The sequence below is a fragment of the Acomys minous genome (assembly GCF_964271855.1).
Source record: "Acomys minous genome assembly, chromosome: 3".
Lineage (NCBI taxonomy): Eukaryota > Metazoa > Chordata > Mammalia > Rodentia > Muridae > Acomys > Acomys minous.
In genome coordinates, this window is record NC_140485.1 from 92,110,712 (window position 1) to 92,132,185 (window position 21,474).

The window sequence follows — 21,474 nt, forward strand, 5'->3', positions numbered from 1 at the left end:
GCCTAACTTCATTTTAGTTTTTAACATAAGCCTCTTTCTTTGCTTTCCAGAAGGTGTGTGTTAATTTGCACATCTGTTGGCAGTGCACGGCGGTGTACAGAGGTTCTTTCTTCTTCACGTTCTTACCTCAGCGCTTCTCTCTCTCTTTTATAAAAGTCATGTAACACGTGAAATCTCACTGTGGTTTTATTTTGCGGTTCCTCAATTATTGATGATATTAATCATTTTCCACATCCCAGTTGGGGTTTTTGTCCTCTTTGCATGTAGACAGTTTCCTCGGTGTCACCTATTGGAGGGCTTTGGGATCCTGATAGCAGTCGCAAGGACTCCATGGGTGACTCTGTACACGATGGATGCCCGAGCACTCTACTCTTTGCAATATCTGGGCAGAGCTCTCTTTCCACCCACCACCTCTTCAGCCTCTCTTATCTGTCTGATTCCCCTTTGAGATGTCGAAATCCTCTTCAGGATCTCAGGATGAGAACTTATTCGGAAATAGGGTCTTTATAGGTAGTCACAAGAAGGAGGACGTCATTAGTGTGAGCCTTAAGCCACAACCATCTTTCTCAGGGGAGGGAGAAGCGTGAGTGGAAGCCACGCGGTGACTGACAGGGAGAAGTCGGCCAAGGGACTGAACTGGGAGCTGGAAGCGACAAGGGAGGGCTCTCTCAGAGGGAAGGTGGCTCGAGGCCAGACTGGGCTCCATAGTAAGCCACTGTATCAAAAAATAAAGTAACAATTAATAATAATGATAACAAATGTATAAATCAGTTGTAGATTCTTGTCCACACTCCGTAGACCTTTAAGTAAATATGCCACCAACATCTGATACTTTGTATCTTTTTAATTTAATTTTTAATATAAATTTTTTTTGCCAAATCATCCCTAACTCCTGCCCCTAGTTCCTCCCAGATCTACCATTCTACCTCTCCAATTCCTCCTAAGTCCATGCTCTTTTAAATTATTATTATTATTATTATTATTATTATTATTATTATTATTATTATTATTATTTTGATAACGCTGCCATGGGTGTGGGTTTATCCACTTGTGCTTTGGTTACTATAACCAAGACCCACAACCTAAAAACCAAGACTCAAAATACTACCGCTGGCTACGTCCAGAAGCCTTCATCTCTCAATAGTTCCCTAGGGCCAGGGGCTTGTGAGCCCAGCCTAGCCTTGAACGGTGGCACCGTATGGCACTCTCCCAGTGGCTGGGGTTCTAGGCATCACTCTGCTTGGTTGCATGACTGCCATCTCCAGCTGTGCATGTGGCACAGTTGCCAAGGCTGAGTTGCATTCGGCTTTGCTACCTTGCATACCTAACATAGACCAAACTTCTGTTTCCTTTATTCTGCTTGAATTAATTTATTAAATCACTTATGGATGAAAGGAGCTATAGCTGAAACTCAGAAACTCAGCGTCCAGGCTGTGGGGCTTGTCCCAGCTACCTTTGTCTTTCCTTATCCAGTGCTAATTTCAGGAAAGGAGATGAAAACCATCTCATTAATGCTAACAGGATATGGACTACATTTCTAAATACATGAAAAGTGGTATTAATATTATTCTGATATTTTTCTTCTTTTCAGTGTTTGATCTGACCATATTTGGCTTAGAAAACTATTTGTCCCCAAAAATCTAATTATGTTTATAATTATGTATATAATTCATCTTACCAAAACCTAAACTATGTGAAAAGTCAATTTTTAAAAAGATCTGTCATCACATTGATTCTAACTTATAAAGACAAATCATTAATTATAAAAAGTTACAATACTCTAAGGGGGTATCCGTGGTACAAATCCATTTATATTGTACTCAGTTCATCTTATCATAGTGGAAATCATTGAGAGAAAAAATCGTGGTGGAAAGTTATTTGGAAATGCATGTAAGGTTAAGCTGTCAAAAGGAAGGAATTAATTAAGAGTGAAGAAGGTAAAAAGATCATGCCTGCAGAGTCTTATTATCTTCCGTCTGGATCTTCTATTTTGTAAATTTTCATTGTTACTTTAAACACTCAGATTCCTCTGTGGACATTATCACTCATTATCGCGTGGCGCTCCAGTCCCAACCCAGTTCCGAGATAGTAAACCGAGATTAAGCACAACGTGTACCAAGAGGCAGAGCAACTTGAAATGCTTCCAGAATCAATTAGAAATTAATTGTGGATTATCGGTGTGAGGTGGGGATATAACACCAGCTAATTGAGAACCACCTGTGCACATGTGCCCGGCACAAGCCTGGTTTTTGTACTTCCGTGAAATAAGGGAAAAGTCCAGGACTTATCCCGCTGCTTCTGGTATTTGACTGACATCACTGGCTACAATGGCAACGGAGTTGGTTATTACTTAACAAGGTGTAGACCTGCCCAATCAAGCTCAGCTTAGGGCTTACTTCGGTGGTGGTATGGCTTGCCTCCAAAACACTCCATGAGCTGACATTATTATTTTTTTTCCCCCTGCATGTCTCAACCTATAGTGGGTTTAAAATGTGACTACAAGTAATGGAAATAGGGTTTGTAAATAGTCCCCCCAAAACACACACGCACACACACCAGCCTACCCCAACCCGCATCACCATATGCGGTCTTGGCCCCTCTCAGTTGACCAGGTTTTATATGACACCAAAGTGAATCCTAAACCATTAAACAATGGGGGCTGTTAGCGAGCGCCTTTTATTTCCACTATGTTCGTGTTTGTCATAAAGTTTGGGAAAGCTTTATTTGGAGGCTGGCTGTCCTGCTAACTTTTACCTAGGACGTCCTGAAAAGTAGGAGAAGTGACTCTTCGACAACCCCACGTCAGGCGGATGGTCTCATTTCCACTGACTTTCACTTTGATAGACATAGTTTTGAAGGCTTTCCTCCTCCTCCTCTTCCCTTTTCAAAACTCGATGCGTCAAACATGCCCCAACGGCATTGCCATTGCCTATCTGTCTGTGAAGGAGAGATGGAAAATTCACATTTGAACCACACTGCCAGGAGCTCCTAATGAACTGGTGTTGAAAGCTGCTGGCCGAAAGCCAAGGCTGCTCAGCCAGGAAGGGCAGTGGTCCTAAGCGGGTGGAAAGAAGGCACAAAAATACCAGAAACTCGGTTTCTGCATGCATATCCCTTAAAGGAGAGGCGACACCTTCAGATATAATATTTAAAATGACAGCTTCTCAATTTGAAAGTAACTGCCTAGTGGCCCGTTAATCCTAATGCTTAAAATAATAACCCAAGACATTTGCTTTAGTTTAGACAAACCCTTCTCTAACTGGCCTACTTTCATTTTCATCTGCACCAGCAGTTTGTGGTTGTAATATTGAACGAGGTTTTAAAAGTGTCTTAGTCAGGGAATACATTTTTTTTTTAAAACCTATCCATCTTTGAGTTTTTTAAGCATCATTTTCCTAAATAAGCTTCATCTTGTTCTAATGACACAAAGATTGAGTCTCTCAGCCCTTGGAAAGTCCTTACAGACTGTGAAAAAGAGGAAGCTGAACAGAAAACAGAGGGGGCAAGCTGTGCTCAGTGCCCAGATGCCCTGTGCACCTAGCCTTTTGCGCACTTCAACCGTAGCCATGTCTGTCTGAGATGGAAACAGCAGGGAGTCCACAGCTGAGGAGCAAAGTGCAGGGCCCCTGGACCACAGGGCACCTGATGAGGCATTGCTTATAGATGGTGTGTGTTCTCTACTTATCCCCAAGGCTCCTCCTATGTGACCACAGCACGGCTGGAAGGTGAAGGCTAGGCCAGATAGATTACCATGACAGCTTTTCTTCACAACAAAGTCACTTGTTAAATAAAATCCCCGGGGAAAGCTGACATCATAAAAGACGTTAGATAGCACTGGGAGGCAGTCACCACTCTGCGTATCCTTGAACTCTAGAGTCTTAATGATCTTCAAATAAGAAGTATTTAAACAAATCCCCTTTCAAACGAAGCAAAGGTCTATTTGTTTAATAGTCACCACAAGCTTTGAGGGGCATAGCAAACTCTCATGAATTGGTACTTTGATAACAGCTGCATGTACCGAGCAGGCTTTTGATTCCTAAGAGTTAAAGGTGTTCTTGCTGTTGCTGTTAATTTCTGAGCTTTAGCCATCAATCAATGGGGGGTGGGGGGTGGGTGGCGGATGATGGCCACCACTTTCAAAACTTGAGCATAAGTTGTCAATTCATGTGGAAGGAGACTAGTGTGTGCGAGGTGGTCATCCCGCAGCTTGTAAGCACTGCGTGTACCCACATTCCCTCTAGGGGTAAGGAGGTGCCCCCACACCTTTGTCCTAGGGCAGCATGCACCGAGAAATATGCGACTCTGAAGGCTAAGCCCTGCTCTGTGAGGTGTGGTGGACTCAGCCTGATGGCTCCGCAGGGCTTTCCTAGGCAGGACCTATGGAGTCAGAGCAATCTGAGGGACACTCATTGCAATGGGACTGGCGTTGTCTACGTGCAAATCCCTGTGTAGTTGCATTTTTGTTTGTTTGTTTGTTTGGGGGACCCTTTGAGAATCTGACTAAAGATAGAGAATTCAGAGACAGACAGACAGACAGACAGACAGACACACACACACACACACACACACACACACACACACACACATTATGCATCTCGTTGGAGAGTTCCACAACCCCCCCTGAAGCCTGTACAACAGCCCCTGTTACACATACTCACCCTTGATTGATGAGCTCATCTTGGATTACTTCTTAAATAGCCTTTCCAGGCTGTCTACAGTTTATTGCTACTTTTTGGCAAGAGAAACTCAATAAAAGAAAGAAAATCGAGCAGAGTGAGAGTTCTTGAAAGGAAGAAAGAAGACACAAAGAAACAAACTTAAAATCCCAACAACTTCTGAGATTCAGTGCCCTTAGAAAAAGGGTACAGCACACCCCACTTTTCCAGGCATTTCTGTCTTGTTCTTTATTGAGGTTCAGGCCTAGGGTGCACGGTGGCCTCCAGCCTTCTTTCTCACCCCAGCACAGCACAGTCTTATCTGTTCTCAGTTATGACTACCTACTGGGTGAAAATATTTCTAACCGAATTCTCATTTAGTGTGTGAAACCGGGTCTTTTTCCTCCAGCCTGCGCAGTTTTGGTCACAGGATGTCGTCCCCTTTCTTTTAAAAAAGATCTTTGAGAGGAATAACTCAGAATTCATTTTCCTTTCTCGAATTAGCTGTAGATAAAGTGAACTGACTCATTTCACATGCAAAAGAGTCCATTTGCTTTCATCAGCGCCAGATTGCCCTTTAGCACACAGAAAGCTAAGAACAAGGCAGTTTCGCAACCCTCTCCCTCAGCATCTGTCCTCAGTCTCACACCTGAAGACCAGCCTTGTCTGTAAGCACCTATAGGCTGGCCACAGGTAGAAAGGCGTCCAATGGTCATGGCCATTTGAACGGTGGCTATTTATGTGCAGTTTTCCAACTTCCCACTAGTTGGGGCTCTACACAAAGAAAACAAAGGGGCTTTGGTGGAATTATTTACTGACCAAACACTCTGCTTGAAGACTTCAAACTGTTTTCTGTGCAAATACTGACTGCTAATTTTATTTTGGTTCTAACACATCGACCATGAATTTGTTTGTGGGCCAGTTTCATTTGCTGTTCTACCTTGATTTGAAAAGTCCTAAACCAAGGCTACTGCTTTTTGGCATAGTTGAGAGGAGGTCCACTCATTCCCTCAGTCTGCAGTTACTCCAAACTAGGAAAGTGTGAAGTGCACAGGCAGCAACTCCACCTTTTCAGCAAGACTTTTCTTTGCTCCCCTCTTAAACCCACAGCACCAAAGGCTGCACATGATAGATGTTTAATAAATGTTGTATTTGTGAGGTTTGTGGAACCACAACCCTCCCCCCGCACCCCACGACTTGAGGATTTCTGCATCAGGCTTCTTAGCCTTTGGACAAGATTGCCTGACAGCAATTTTCTGGGAAAAAGAGTTAGAAAATTGTCTTGGTCTCTGCTAATGTTTGATTTTCTCTCTGTCTTAGGTCAGGATGAAAAGATTCCTCGTGGATAGCCACAAATAATCAAGGTCCTTGGTGCTTTCCTCCCACTTGTGTTTGTTTTAGCCTTGTTTGTCCTGTCTTTCTCCACCTCCCCAAGATCCTTTCGCAAATCTGATAAACAATGGCTTTTTTCTTGCTGGAGGCAGAAAGGCCAGTTGAATACAATGGGAGGCCAGACTTGGCTGCAGTGCTGGCTGCAGGTGCTCTCAGCATTGTGGTCATTTAAAGCAGATGCTGGGGAATAAGCACCTGCTTCCCCTCTCTGTGTACACTTCCAAGACAGTGTACTGTGTGGTAAAAAATGAAAGATGCCCCCATGGCAACCATGGCAACATCCTTCTGGCCCATCAGATGTCTTATACCAGGAACAGTTAAATCTAGAGCCTCTTTAAATCCTCAAACATATAGCTTAATTCAATGTTCTTCTCTCTCCTTCTAGACATAATATCACTATTCTGCACACACACACACACACACACACACACACACACACACACAGCTGCAGTAAGTCTACTTAAAGCAGACACTCAGATACAACTTTATTTTTCTCTGGGTTATATTATCTAGAAAGAAAAGACTGGCTAGGGAAAAGAGGGTGATGATTTTTATGATTCTGATAACAATGAGACAGATGCCGAAAGCCTTGCATAGCTCAGATTTTATGAACATCTCTACAGGCATCATAAATCTTTGGACAATCCACAAAGAGCATTAAATTGTCCACCTTGAATGTTTAACGTTAAATAAGAGATCAGGGTGACACTGCTGGTGGGGGGAGGTAACTCAACTAGCCTCAAAGCTGTAAGAGGCTGGCTTGGTATTTCTGTATGAAAATTATTCTAAGGCATAATATTTCAATTCTAAATATTAATAATACATTAACTTCAGGCATGTGTGCAAGCATTCCAAGTCTTTGTGGTATAGCTATATGAGTCAGGCCTTGTCCTGTTGTTAATATTTTATTTTCAATTTAAATATTTCTTTCCATTATAAATGCTTTTCAAGCAGAGTCGAGTCTTCACATTGATGCAGAGGGATATTTTTCTTTGTATTTATGAACCGTGTTCTTTGAAGTTAATCGAGAAAGCTCTTGTCTTGAGACCTGAAGTTCTGTCTGGATAAGTCCTTTCTGGAGGTTTCTATGCAAATAAATCAGAACTAGGGCTGAGGTCAGATGCCTGGAAGAGGGCCAAGTCCTGAGCCACAGAGGCCTTTGCAAGGTCTCTAATCCACCTTCCCAAGAGAAACTTGCTGCTCACCTGTGAGCCTCTGCTGGTCAGGCTGCTGGAATGAACACTTACATTGCTTTCCTGTAGCCCTTCAAACGTGGATATACTCTTTTCTGTGTCTATGGTGGTAGCCATTGATCTCGTGTCTGGTGCATGGTTAAGCATATACTATATCACAGACCTACACCCTTAGCCTAGCCCTATGCCTATGACCTTGGAAGGGTTTATAAGGGAAGGAAGGGTGGCAGGATGGCAACAAATCAAAAGAAAGCAGTGAAATTAGCTTGCAATGAGAGTACGTAGTACTGAGGAAAACATGCTTTGAAATAAAGAAGTCACTATATATATATTTTATTTTATTTTTTTTAAAGGAGGGGTTATATCTCTCTTTCTCCTCTCTGGTCCACATTCTTCTGGGCTAAAAATTCCAGAGAGAGAGAGAGAGAGAGAGAGAGAGAGAGAGAGAGAGAGAGATAGACAAGAGACAGAGACACAGATGCTCAAGCACGCGTGTGTACACACACACAGGGACAGAGTCAGAGATACAGAGACATCACACACACACACACACACACACACACACACACACACACACACACACGGGGTGGGGGGTGGGGGGTGGGGGGTGGAGGTTGGGGGGTGGGGGGTGGAGGGTGGGGGTGGAGGGAGCCTAGGTATTCCAACCTGCAGGCGTGCGCGCATGAGCAGCAGGGTCTATGTGTAATGGGTAGAGAAGATGGCTTAGAGCAGGCTAAGGGAAGAGAGATTACAACCTAAGATAAACGTCGCATCATGTATTTAATATCATTGGAGCTGTTTTCACTTATCTTCATGACTCTGTCTTTTGTGCCTCTTAATTTCTCCTTGAAGTTCTGTATCTAATCATTAGTTGGGCAACCAATAATTCTCCCTCAGTCCTCCACCCCTTTTTACAACCAACTTTAATCTTTTGACTCAGTGAAAAACATGTTTCCCCTATCATAACTGGTTTAACAAAAATTCTCTTTCAAGTTTAGATTACTCAGATACAATGGCTTTCCTGCAGCGAGCACTGCAGAGAGGAATTTGCATCAGAAAAGAGATTTACGATAGCCTTAAATTTCCATTTGAATATGGAGCGTTAATAACATGCATATGGTTTTTTTATTATTATTATTTTAAGGTTTAAGTTATGCCATAGGCTAAAGGAAAGCTGGAAACTGCGGGGCTGGCAGAGCTCAATGAACAATTTTATCTGGACTTCATTCACAAACAGCAGCCCGCTCCTCGGGAAAGGACCTGAGCGCCTCCCCAGATCGGAACTGAAGTGAGTGCCAGGATTTCCTGATTTGTTTACATTTCTCAAAAAACTTTTTTCTCCCCACCGGACCAGGCCAGAATTAGACTTCCTTTTCCACTTTTGGCTCTTTCCAAGCTATTCTTGCTCAAGGTATTCAACCCTTTTTCCCTGCATTCTTCTCTGTGGAAGTCTCAGCTGGCTTCTTTGTCTCACAGAAACACCGTGAGGCAATGAAAGATGTGGGCGGAAGAAAAACGGCCACAATAACAACAATAAGCCCACAGGAGCTGATTTTTCCCGGACACAGCAGAGTTTGCCCATCTTTAAAAATCTATTGCGAGCCTCTCCTGGATGCCTGGAGAAGGTCACGGGACAGCCGCATGTAGTATATTGGGTGACCTTGCCTTCTTGTTTTCCCGGCACTGCAAAGGAGGGCCTGTACTGTGCGCATGAGCCCTGAGACAGGTCACTCAGTTGGTGAAGCTTTCAGGCAGAGGGGCATCCTCTGCAGTGACCAAGCTTCCAGGACACTCACTGGCTGGGGCTTCTAGTCTGTCCTCTTTGGTGTCACTTTCACCATCTCTGTCCTCTACCCTTGTCATAAGCTTATTTGGAGATTTTACTCATAAACTCAATGAAGTCACTGTTTTGGTGGCAGGGATACAATACCTCTCTTAAGGGAAACACACACGTGGTCAGTGGCCAAAGTGAATATATATAAGGCAATCAGGTATCACTGGGGCCCACAAACAAGGAATAAGCAGAGAAACGCAGAAAATGGGGGGTTTGTTGACAGGTGTCCTCTTCTGTTTAGTGTCCTTTCCAGTCTATTTTTTTTTTTCCTTCACTGGCCTTTTTGACTTCCCTGGTCACCTTTGTTTTGAAAAGACATCTGCCATCCTGGTCCTAGAACATGTCACTCCCCTCACCTCCGTTCCTCAGGGCGGTCAGCAGCTTCCTCCTTCCTGCTCGCTGGCCTCGGACTTTCACCCAGCTCCCAGCAGTCAGCTAGCTCACTTGCCTTGGGTGTTGCTCTAACTGTCAACGTTGTTCTAGGACTGTTAATATTACAGCAAAAGGAAAAAAAAAAAAAACTCAAGAGGCAGGAACGAGACCCTAATCATTGGATTTATCCGATGGGTGGAGGTGTCTGATGAAGTTCAGCATCTTCAAGTGCTGTTGAAATCAAATCATATTGAAGATAGCATTAAGTAAAAACCATTTATTCTTCCTTCAAGTCACTGTTTCAGACTAAACTTTTCTACCTGCTTCAACAGGCCGGGCTAAAAATGAAAACGGAGTCACCAGGGCTAAGATCATCGGACTGAAACTGAAGTAAAAAGGAAAGTCATTTAGACACAAATTTTCTAAACAGGCCAGTTTAGTTAGCACCCATATGTATCCTTTGCTTTAACCCTTTACAGAAAAAGAAGCTGAGGTTGCAGCTGAGTCGGTTGGCGAGAGGCTTGGGTTCCCTGCAATCTGAGCAGGCTGAGTGCTAGCGGTAGACACGGGTCTGAGTTCTGGCAGCTTCACCTCGGTGGCTGTTCCTTGGGGGTGGGGCGGGGGTTGCTCTTTCATGTGAAAGGCTTCCTGGCCACTCTAAGGCAACGGAGTCGAAGAGCTTCACGGTCTAGGGGCCCACCCTTTTCTGTCTCGTTGCTGTCTTAATTCATAGCCACAAAGTTGTCTTTCAGTGAATAAGATATAAAAATACATCAGTTTCCTATTTTATAAGCAAAGATTTTCTTGGAATAATCGCCACACTTTCATAATTTCCAATTTGCATGTGGGTAGGAGAATGCAGATTCTAAGGGTGGTCTAGGGAGCGCTAATAGGCTCTTACAGAGGGCGTCTTGAACCGGCAAACGTGGAGTCTACAGCGCCCACTAGCGCTCAGGAGGAGTCTTCGCTGGGTGGTCAGTCAGCTGGATCCTCGGGAAGTTACTGTCAGCATGCCCTCTGCCTTTTGAGGTGCTCAAGGAGGATCAAGGGGAGTTGCTGACCAGAAGACACGGCCTCTGCGTAGCTTTTGTCTCTATCCTCTGGCTGCAGCCAGCCTCATCTGAGGGGAGAGGCAGCTGTTTACTATTCCTAAAGGCAAACAAGCTTTGCCCAGGCTGCTCTCCTTTATTTTGTCGCCACAGAGTCTCAGTGTATTCCAGAGCAGCGTCTGCGAGAGTAAGCCACGTGGGAGAAGAGAGGAAGTGTGACCAGCACGAGGATCTGGCCTTCCAGACAAATCCCTCTGTCCCACCAAGGACCGCCCGAATGGAAAGGCTCCATTTCCAAGGAGGGAAAGCTAAGGCACATAAGAAGCATGTGACTAACAGCTCAAGTTCGTGATTCACTGAGGGAACAAGATGAAGACGCTGAGTTTCCATGGGGACCTGGGTAGTTTTGAGCCAGTGACAGAACTTGCTTCTTTAGTCTCTTGACCGCACCCCACCCAGCTCTGGGTCCCTCTGACCACCTACAGGAGAGCAGAGGACCTCGGCTGGGAAAGCACTCACTCCCACTACCCTCACCTGCCTGGGCCTTCTTGTCGTTTCCGCTGCCAGTGTGACTTAGTAGCTCATAACCTGAAGACATGATAATGTAAACTTTCTATGACTGCGGGGGTGGGGGGGGAGGGACTCCCGGGTAAAAAATGCTCCTCAGAACAGCTCTGTCGAAGTTATAGGAATAACTCAGAGACAATACGTGTGTGGAAGGCTCAAGCCCTGCAAAGAATACATTAAAGGTCTGCTCACTCATTAGGAAAATCCTTAAAGAGCTGGCAGCCGTCAAGCTTGCATGTCTATGTGCTCTCACCCACTTTCTGTTTTGTGCCAGGTCAGCTATCTAACGCGGTTCACTACTAGGGTTTCCTGCTGCGCGTTCAGTTTTCAGTTACAGACTGACGGGCCGGCTGTTTGCTGGGAGGCTGCAGGAGCTTCATTCGCTTTCAGCAGGAGGCAGGATAGCAACCCAGACAGACACACTGCTCCTTTGCTTAAGATGGTCTGGTAAAATCAACAGACTAGAATAGGGGGACTCAGTTTGAACAAACCTTATGGTTTATAGCTTTCACAAGTTAAACAAGCAAACCGAACCAACAGATGACAATCAAAAGCACAGACGGACAGACAGACAGGCAGGCAGGCAGGCAGGCAGGCAGGCAGACAATTTCCAACAGCAAGGTGTTGGTTGGAGTTTCTGAAGGTGAATAGTTCAGACTTTGTCCAAGCCAGTGACTGATAAGTGACAGCCAGCTCCAGGATCCTGTCCCCTTGCTCAATAGTGAATGGGACTCTCGTTTAAGGGCTTCTAATAATTTATTGTTTAAAATTGGAGCCGGCACAGATTCAAAGTGGGGTGAAAGGAAGTTTCCCAAACAATAGCGTCGAGATTCTCCCAGGGCTCCTTCAATGGTGAGAACTGAGTGCACCCACCGTACCTGAGAGACGAGCCGCTTCCAGCAGTGGCAACTTGCCTGCGAGGAGGGCGAGTTTGCAAAGTAGACCCAGGGGAGGTGGGCTCCTTCTGGAGACCGAATATCCACAGAGATTCCTTTCAGGTTTGTTGAAAACGGAGAGCATGGGCTGGAGAGATGGCTCAGAGGTTAGGGGCACTGACTGCTCCTCCAGAGGTCCTGAATTCAATTCCCAGAAACCACATGGTGGCTCCCAACCATCTGCAATGTGATCTGGTGCCTTCTTCTGGCCTGCAGGTGCATGTGCAACCAGAGCACTGTATACATAATAAAAAATAAATAAATCTTAAAAGAAAAGAAAAGAAAAGAAGAAAGAAAGAAAGAAAGAAAGAAAGAAAGAAAGAAAATGGAGAGCACATTTCCAGGAGCATTCAAGGGAAGCTAGTCTTTTCCTAAATGAAGATGAGACAGAGTTTCTGGGGCAGCCCCTAGGTAGCCTCTGTCCACCAGGCCCCATACTACACACACCTCATGTACTTGGTCTTCACACCAATATTCTGGAGAATATGTGATCTTCAGGAGATTGGTTTGTTTTATACTTAAAGATGGAGGGAAGGTTCAGCCACCTGCCTAAGGCCACAGCCTAAGGAGTGACAGAGACAGGGATTCAACTCTGGCAGCCTCACCTAGTGCCATACTGGTTAACCCCTTGGCAATACTGTCTCCTTAGATAAGGGACTTGTATAGCCTCAAGGATGTTAGGTACTGGAGACCTAGTACCTAAAGAGCCCTAGTATGTATTAGTTTTAAAAGAAGAACTCTCCCTCATTCTGCTACTGAGTAATGAGGCAAGCCAGGTAAGCACCATTTTTAAAAAAATTTTAATTAATTTATTCAGATTGCAACTCAATTGTTGTCCCATCACTTGTATCCTCCTGTTCCTTCTTCCCTCCCTCTTTCACCCTATTCTCCTCCCCTAGGTCTATGATCGAGTGGGACCGCCTCTCCTACTATATGGTCATAAGCTATCAAGTCTCATCTTGGTAGCCTATAAGCGCCATTTTTATACCTATCTGTCAGTCTGTCTGCGTGCGTGAGTGCATGCATGCGTGCATGCGTGTGTAGCTCAGCCCAGGACAACTTGTAGAAGCTGGGTTACCTTTTTCCAGTGCATGGACTCTGGAGATGAAACTCCTTTCGTCAGCTTTGGCAGTGAGTGCTTTCAGCCATCGAACCATGTCTGTCTTCACAATTGTCTATTTTTATTCCCAGTTGCCTCTTCTGAAAAGCAATGGGAATGACTTACAAGCAAATATCTGTTTTCCTTCTAGGGCTCCATGGAGCTCCAGTTCGTTTTCTCGACTTTGTACAATGTTCCTGCTGACTTCAGGCCTTCAGTCATCCTGAGATCAACGCTAACATTCCCAGCTCCACCCAGAACCAGCCCTTCCCTTTAACCTCCCTTGACGGTGATGTGTAATTCAGTCACCAAGACTCTAAAGCTTGGATGAACTAACTTCTGTCTTTTCCAAATTGTCCTTTATTTTTATCCCCAGCCCTAAACAAACAAGCAATGGAGTCTCTTTGCTGTATCTGGCTATACTCATTTCTATAGCAACGAGCCAATTTTCCAAAGCCAGAGTTTGTGTTATATTTCCAATTAAGACTTCCTACTTCTAGGCACTCTGTGCTGCATAGAGATATTAAGTTAAAGCTGGGATTCAATACATTTTCCCATATTTATTATTATTATTATTAGTATTAGTATTAGTATTGATGTAATTACATTTCAGAAAGTGTTCTAAGTTGGAGACATATTAAGAATCACACACAGATCCTGACCTAAGTAAGTCGAGTGTCCCAAATGATTACATGACTTCCTACTGGTAGCAAACCAGAGCCATAAGGGAATGTCCAATGAGTCTCTATTTCCTAGAAAATTAATTTTATTATTATTATTTTATTTAGAAGCCAAGCTCCTTCAAGGCTTGGCTTAACGCCCTCCTTTCTAGCACTCTTCATGCCTGTATGTCCTGCCTTGCACTGTGCAGGACCCTTTTGGCTTTTTCAATGCAAAGCTACCTGTCCCCCCATCTCTGCTTGGCTTTTGCTGTTCCTTCTGCTTGGGCCACCCTAACACCTGCTCTTTGGTATCCCAATAGTTTAGCTTCTAGCCAGAGGTGACTTCTCGGCTTCTGCCAAAGGGCAAGAACAACAGGATGCCCCATGGGTACCCCTTGGGAAGGAATGCCCCTTCCCAAGCTCTCATCAGATCGGATGCTGATCAGAACAGGAAAGACTGAAAGAGCTCACAGCCCAGTGATCTGAGTGACAGAAAGGCATCTCTAATAATTTAGCCAAATTTTATGGAGGTTTATCCTTCAGTTCAAAGACCTCATAGAAGTTCTTAGTGCTGGCACCTGAACTGTGCTGTTTTTGTTTCTTAAGCCCTCTTGATGACCATATGTGTGTCTGTGTGTGTGTGTGTGTGTGTGTGTGTGTGTGTGTGTGTGTGTGTGTATCTTAATGTACTCTTAACCCATTCCTGCCCCTGAAAATCCACCATTATGTCTGAGACTCGAAGGTCCCAGAAGATTCTGTAGGCTTCAATAGCCTACCTATCTCTTTGAAAACAGAAACATTATGATTTATTCATTCAATAATTAGTTAAGTGTTAATTGAAGCTCTTCTGTGTGCCAAGGGCTGGCCACATAACACAGAGAATTCCCTGTTTGCATAATGGAGCAGGTGGTTAAATAAAAAGCAACAATTCTTCTAGCCTCCATTGGAACTGGACACACATGTGGGTGTACAGACATACATGCAGGGAAAATATCAATACATGTAGAGCTATTGATTGATTGATTGATTTTTGGCTTTTTGAGACAGGGTTTCTCTGTGTAGCCTTGGATGTCCTGGACTTGCTTTGTAGACCAGACTGGCCTCAAACTCACAGTGATCTGCCTGCCTCTACTTCCCTAAGTGCTGGGATCAAAGGTGTGTGCCATCCTGCCAAGCTATGAGGTTTTTTGTTTTTAAAATCTTATTAAAAGTAACATGATTTCAGTGACCAGGGAACCCCACGAAGACAAACAGGCATTTCCAAGTCAATAGAGACACTACACTTGTGCTCATAGTCATGGGACTCTGGGCATAAGGAAGCCAGTCTGGCATGTGGAGATGGATGATATTTCTGGAAATTAATTTCTGAAATGTTTGCTGCTATAAAAAATGATCATGATTTGGAAAAAAAATTCCAAAAGACTTCAGGAAGCCAAGAATCTTTGTCTATTGGCTATCTCCCTCACTGAGAATGATTGAGAACCTTGGAGAATCTTCTATGGTAACTATGAGAATACGCAGCTTGCTGCTTTCAATAATGAAGCAATTGTATGCTTATGTGGAACAATATTTTGGTTATTTAATTATTCCATTTTGAGCTAACACATTATAACAATTTTCAGATGCGCACCTGGCCTGGCAAGCGTTGTCAAGAGAGTGGGAGAGGTACCTTAGGACCGCCTCTGTGGAGGACACTTATGACATAACTAGGCAAGTCAAGTATGCACATGTTCCCTGATCTAGCAACGCTACCCTGGAGAAACCTCAGCGCATGTGCACAAAGAAGTTTATTCAAAAATATCTGTGGAAGCAGGGGAGAGAATACGTTGTAGCACATCTGCCTGCTTCGTTGAAATTACAAAAGCCAACGTCACCAGTTTCTACTGGGTAAATCTTGAAAACATAATGTCCGCAGACATTATGAACTGTGTGATTAAAATACATTATACTTTTAAATAAAGTGAAAAGCACACAGCATTTAGACATCAACATGTAACAAAGCGAAGACCATACTTGGGAAACACCACATTCAACATGGTGGTTAAAGCTAGGAGGGACAGAGGAAGGGAGACAGAATTAGGAGCTAGGGATGCTAAGGGGAGGGGTGGTCAACTGATGCTGGGTGTCTGGTTTTTCATTTTCCTTAGAAAAGATTTGAAATAAATCAATCAAGGCAGTAAAATTTGATGGAGTATGGCACATAGGTCAAAGCTTGTCACTATTTTGTCCTTTTTGTATGCTAATAATAATAAGAAAAACAAAACAAGTCGAACTAATAAAATAATGCCAGAGACTAGTTGGAGTTGAAGGAAAACATAGTTTGAGCTACCAGTGAAGTGGGTATCAAAACACAACTGAAAACAAAACAAAACAAAACAAAAAAACCCCACAAATTCTTGCTGCGTGTTTTCTTGTTCTCAAAGGAAAAAAAATGTGGACTTGGGGTTTGACAACAAACAGCAGTAATGATACTGTTAATGAGCAATATGAAAATAATTAAGATCGTATGTTGGCAAAACATTTCTTACCCCACATCCTGGAAGTGTAAAGCTTTCTTTTCCCTTTAGACAGATTTTATCTTGCCAGGGGCCGTGTAGGAACTTAATTGTGTATTGTCTTTTACTTTCATTTATACTTTTCCCATACTTATCTTCCCAACTAAACCAAACCAGATCCCTGATCATGCAGCTTTCAGTCTGGAAAATTTCCTGTCATTACCATATTATTTTTTTCCAATAAATGCTTTTTGAGGGAATAAATAAATCATGACAATTTGAATGCAGCAAGTTTCATTGTATACCTGTATACTTCTGAATACAATGTAACCACTGGCTTACTGAAAATTTTGATTTTCTTCAAGATGTGGACTTCATTGTTATGCTTTGTTCTGTATGCAGGCACCTCAATTTACAGAGTAACAAAGACAAAATAAGCTCATATTTCTAAATGTATAAAATGTACAGTTCATATTGCTTTCCAGATGGGGCATGACTCGCAGGCCCCTCTCAGCACACTGGAAAATGGTCTCTTCCACAGTCTCTGGGTCATTCCTTATTCTCCTCCAGGAAATACATATCTTACCTTTCTCTGTACTGACACTTGTATTTTTCAAAGACACACTCAGAATTTTAAAGTTCAGGCTCAGATATGCATTTAATTCTCAACAATGGCAGGAAAAATGAGAGGATACAAGCACAGTTCTCAACAATGTGGATGAAAGCAGTCTTTATTTTTCTCTAATGCTGAATCCTGCTTTGAGCTTCTCTGTTTCCAGCAATATAAAGCATTTGTAGTGTGTTTTTGGTGTTTTTTCTTTTCTTCCTTTTTTTTTTTTATGTGAGCTGGCATCTCCCATGAAAAGATAAAGGCACCAATTAACTATACTAGCAAACCTCAAGGATAAAAGCCATTGTTGTGAACAGGGGTTAGGCACGCACATGGTCTCAAGTAAAGGCCTGGAAACAGACCGCTGCCAAGGAAAGCAGATGTCTGTCTCCTTTAAGGAGACCAAATTATGTGTATATTGGCTATGCTAATCTCCAGATTGATTCAACAATGACGGTATTGACAGACTAATTTGAGATGTTTCCCGTGGCTGTCATTATCCTTGTCACAATAAAATGTTAAAATGCTTGACTCAATCAATTGGTAACAAAATGAGAATAAACCAATGCGTGAACGAGTCATCCTGAAAGAGAAGAGGATGTTTGGAGTCCAGAAGTGGCCAAGGGCCGGACTCCACTTCTCGCTTCTGCTGCAAAGGCAGAACTGCAGATGTGGCCGGAGAGGAATTCCCCTACATCACAATGAGTAAGAGCGGCTAACTCACAATCATAGGATGCAGGAGACAATGGTGAATGGTATATTACAAGCCTATAGACGACATTCAGAATGGTCACTTTTCTTCCTGCTGGAATCTACTACAAAATTGGAACAGAAAAAAAAATTCCATTTGCGGTTTATACACACTGTTTTTCCTGTTTTTTTTTTTTTTTTTTTGATGAAGTTGTAAAGAAGAAAAAGTGCAGATGTTCAGATTCTCTTCAGTGGCGTGACTCTGCTTCATCCTTTTATTACGATGCCCTTACTGTTCCTTTTATGTTGTGGTGTCTTAAAATTCTTCTGCACATGCTGTCCTCCTCCTCCTCCTCCTCCTCCTCCTCCTCCTCCTCCTCCTTCTCCACCACCTCTTCCTCCTTTCCCCCTCCTCTCTCTTCTCTCTTTCCTCTCTTTCTCCCCTCTCTCCTTCCCTCTTTATCTGTTATTTTCTGATGAAGGAAAGAATGCCTACTTAAAGCCAAGAATTAAACATGTTCTCATTACTCTGGCCCCTTCCACCCCCGGCCGCTTCTGTCCCTGATGACATCCACTCTAAAGGGGCTTGTCTAGAAACACCCTGAAGGTTAAGAAAGTTTTGCATGACCCAGCCAGTCATGAAGACACAAGAGAAGGTCTGAAGACCCCTTGAAAGCTCAGGGTCACTCTCCGGAAGTGGAATCTGGTTTAATTAGCACCAGGACTCCCTGACCACCCCGCCCCCCAAGTAGTTAAGGAATGGGCGTCCTAATAGATATGTTGGCCACATGAGAGATATCAAAGCCATTTGAACTAAAGTAGGTTCTGTTGTTGCTTTTCCTCCTTTTGTTGAATCCATTCCTCTAGCAAAATCTTGCCCATCTATGTGCTGGACTCGACAGTCTTTCTACTTTTTAAACAGAATAGCTTCGTTCAATTCTATGAGGTCTCCAGAGAGCCTTAGCCTGAACTGAAAGTCAGGGGAAAAAAAATAAAGTCCAAGATCCTAGCCTTTGCTTTACAGTCCAAGGCTGTGTCTACAAGACACAAAACACCTACATGTTTCCAGATTTTGGTTATTGGGCAGCCTGATGCCAAACATCTGGATAGTTGAAAACATCAGGATGCTTGGCATCCAGCAGACAAAACATCTGGACGGCTGTTTGAGTTTTTCACTTTTTAACTGGATGTTTGGTGTCATGTAGACACAAGCTAAGGCTCTGACTTCATCCATTTAACAGTCCCCAGGCCGCCAGGCTGGGTCCAGATTCCCTTTTATTGCAACTGACATTTTTACAAGAAAACTGCATATTCTGCACGAGGCCTGTTGTGCTCCTGCTCAGAAACAGATTCGTTACTCAGAGAAGAAAAAAAGGAAGAAAAACAAAACAAACCGGCCCCAACAGACCCTCTCGAGGGCTGCACGCTCGAGCAAGGGTTGGCTAGAACTGCAGAATTTCAGCGGCACTGTAGCTCGGAGAAGCAGAATTTCTACAATAGCTTAGCAAGAGGGGGTGTCTGGAGAAAGAAGGGCGCGGGAGGGACCCAGTCCAATAACCTTCAATCTGACTCACGTGTCAGTCTCAAGATATTGCCACCGGGCTGTCAAAGGCGCTGCTTCCTACGTGACTGGATGTAGCTGAGTGACGCCTTCCAGGAGAGAAACCAGATTCCCTAACTGAAACGAGAGGGACCATTTAGGAAACATTCTTTACTCCAGAATTTCTGAATAAGACCGAACAAGTAAGATGATGAACTTTGCCCAATTCAAGCAAGAATGTCGTAATCAAGTGAAGGCTCCCCGACCCCACCCCCACCCCCTTGGAGCAAGGGTTCTAATGAGGAAGGTAACGAATTCATTGACCACCTTAGGTGTAGCTGTCAGGAACTGTCTGACTTCACATCCCTTCTCACCCGTGCCCTTGCCAGGCATACCTATTAGCAGCGAATGATGTCATCCACCTGCCCGCTCACTGTGAGCAACTCTGCTGGAAAGCATAGAAGGCTCCCCCAGCCTCTCAAAGTTCTTGGAGCAGATTCAAACGGACTCTTGCCTCCCGTTCTTCCCATGCTTGGCATAAAGAGTCCTTTACCCGGACCTTGCTCCTTGACTCCTCAGTCCGTGGCTCGGTGTCAGTCTCCGTCTGAGTCCGACATCATCGATTTGCTAATTTTGGAGACTAGATCTCTATCTCTGGGCTTGGACCTCCCCAGATTTGAATGGTGCTTATTAACGATTAGAATGAAAGAATCCACTTCTTCCTGCCTTTTTCTAAAAGCGGTAACTTGCTGAGTACAGGAGCTAGTGCAATTTGTCCTTTCTCTGCTGGGCATTGAGCCTCAAGCATGTTAGGCACGAGTTCTGCTGCTGAGAAAGGCTTGTAGCCAGAGCTGACCTTTTAAATATCTTATTTAATCTCTCACGAAGCTGCTAGTAAGGTTGGTATAACAAACCACCTTTTTAATAGATTTGGAACAACTGAGCAGCTTGCCCAACCTCACAAGAGAGAAATGAACACAGAGTCAAAATCAGAGTGTAAAACCTGGGGCTTCTCCAAAGCTTAGGCAGATCTATATTGCCCCAGACTGCCCTCTAGTTTTAAACTCTTGCTTGTTTCCTTTCCAGGACATCTCCACCGTAAGCACTTTGAATTTTCTTTGCTGCACTAACTCTGTCTGACCCTGGGCCTGGCATTAATTACTCTTTCATTTATTAGGTAACATGTCTTGAGAGGCACCGTGCTTTGTTCTGAGAATAAAATGGAAACAAAATAAAACCCAGGTTTTCCCCTTCATTGGAAGATTGACTTAATGCCTACTGGGCTAAATAGACAAGTAAAAAGGCAATTTTGACAGTATGGTAAGTCTGGTATCACTAGAACCCACTGGCTAAATTTCGTCTCCTGAGCCTTTTGGTCTTTATGGCTCCTACCCATGTAGTTCCCACTTTCTGTTTCGCAAGTTAACTTGAGTCCTCTCTGTGAGGTCACACACCCCGGAACTAAAGGCAGAGAGAAGGGTAGAAGACCAATGGCCTCCGGGGACAACGCAGACTGGAGTTCTGCTCTGGGTCTCGTTTGCTCATGTGGGGAGCGGGTGCGGGGGACAAACTTTAGGGACTTACAGATTAGCGAGTTCTCCACACTGTCCAGTAGGTCATAGGACCGTCAGGTTGGCGAATAGGCCGATGCTCCTAAGTTCTGTCTCTCACTCTTTTCTAGCCGTTCTAGTGTGGGGACACAGCTTCTTCAGACCAGTGTTTTGTCACAAGTGTCATGTTGTTACCCAAGGGCTTCAAGGACAATGACGTGGCCTGCACTACTCAACACCCTGCATGGGGCATCCTTCTGCTTCAGACTTTACCCACATCTTATGTGACGTGGGCTGTTTTGCTCGTTTGTTTTTCTATTTTTCTTGTTTACAGGGTCCTACTTCGTGGCCAAGGCTAGTTTTGAATTCAGTATCTTTTCCCAGGCTGGCCTGGGGCTCAAGGTGACTTTGTTGCTTCAGCCTCCTTGGCTGGGACGTCAATCCTCTCTCTGTTTATCATCGTTCACTGTAGAACTCATTCTCTTTAAGGATGGTGAGAATGAAATAGGTTCTTAGTGTAAAGACTTGCAAATGTGGCTCTGTTCTTCAAACTATCAGGGAACCTCAGACCTGTTTGTATTTGACAGTGGCTTTTAAGATTATTGCATCAGAGCAGTCCAACAGAAAGTGTCTGAAAGGCCACCATAGAGAGAATCATCTTTCCGACAGAAGCCTAGGTGCTAGGCCACTTGCTCTATTCTGGGAGTGGCTCCAGTTTGCATGGCTGCAGAGCACAAGAAACTGTCTCTGTGTCCTGCTGAGCTACTTGCTCTAAGCGCAGAGTCCTCCACATGAGTATTCTCTCTCTCTGGAAGATGGATGCTAAACCAC

The 21,474-nt window shown here is 44.0% G+C and overlaps 1 long non-coding RNA gene across 1 annotated transcript; it reads right to left on the reverse strand.

The window, feature by feature from the left end:
- Positions 1–11,813: 11,813 nt before the first annotated feature.
- Positions 11,814–19,592, reverse strand: LOC311593753. The gene is made up of 4 exons (XR_014777834.1): positions 19,489–19,592; positions 19,128–19,231; positions 13,076–13,197; positions 11,814–12,233 (listed from the first exon to the last, which is right to left on the reverse strand). It is a non-coding gene; the product is annotated as an uncharacterized lncRNA (long non-coding RNA).
- Positions 19,593–21,474: the final 1,882 nt, after the last annotated feature.